The sequence below is a fragment of the Gavialis gangeticus genome, unplaced genomic scaffold, assembly GCF_001723915.1.
Source record: "Gavialis gangeticus isolate Ggan-Ray unplaced genomic scaffold, GavGan_comp1, whole genome shotgun sequence".
Classification (NCBI taxonomy): domain Eukaryota; kingdom Metazoa; phylum Chordata; order Crocodylia; family Gavialidae; genus Gavialis; species Gavialis gangeticus.
In genome coordinates this window covers 208,330-208,840 of record NW_017729023.1, presented here as the reverse complement: position 1 = coordinate 208,840, position 511 = coordinate 208,330, and the positions used below count along the sequence as shown (strand labels likewise).

Sequence of the window (511 nt, the reverse complement as noted above, 5' to 3'; positions counted from 1 at the left end):
TGCACTTGAACCCCCCCCATACTGCACACACTGAAGCATCTCACACACATGCACAGGCACACACAAGCCCAGTCTCCCCCTTGATCTCTCTCTCTCACGTATGTGAACCCCCGCCCCGTATTGCACATGCTCCGTCACACACACACAAGCCCAGTCTTCCCCCGTACTGACCACACTCCCACTTGTCACACACACATACACACACACACACACACATATATACACACAAGCCCAGGCTCCCCCTTGATCTCTCTCTCACATACACACACACTTGCACGTGAACCCCCCCGTATTGCACACACTCCCACTGAAGTCTCTCACGCGCGCGCGTGCCCACTCTCCCCTTTGATCTCTCTCTCTCACACACTCACTCACACGCGCGCGCGCGCAGTCCTAAACCCCCCGGCCCGGCCCGGCCCGGCCCTACCTGCCCGGCGGGTGCAGGCGGCCGCGGGGCTCGCAGGGGCGGGGAAGCGATGCCGACGCGGCATCTCCCGCTCCTGCCGCTGCC

General features: G+C 62.2%; 1 protein-coding gene across 1 annotated transcript in view; it reads right to left on the bottom strand.

Annotated features, from left to right (window-relative positions):
• The window catches only part of PRKG2 (protein kinase, cGMP-dependent, type II), a 93,770-nt gene extending 93,266 nt beyond the window's left edge, over positions 1 to 504 (bottom strand). The window contains exon 1 of the mRNA XM_019516731.1: positions 428 to 504. The gene's annotated coding sequence lies outside the window, so the exon portion shown is untranslated. The remainder of the gene's footprint in view (positions 1 to 427) is intronic.
• Positions 505 to 511: the final 7 nt, after the last annotated feature.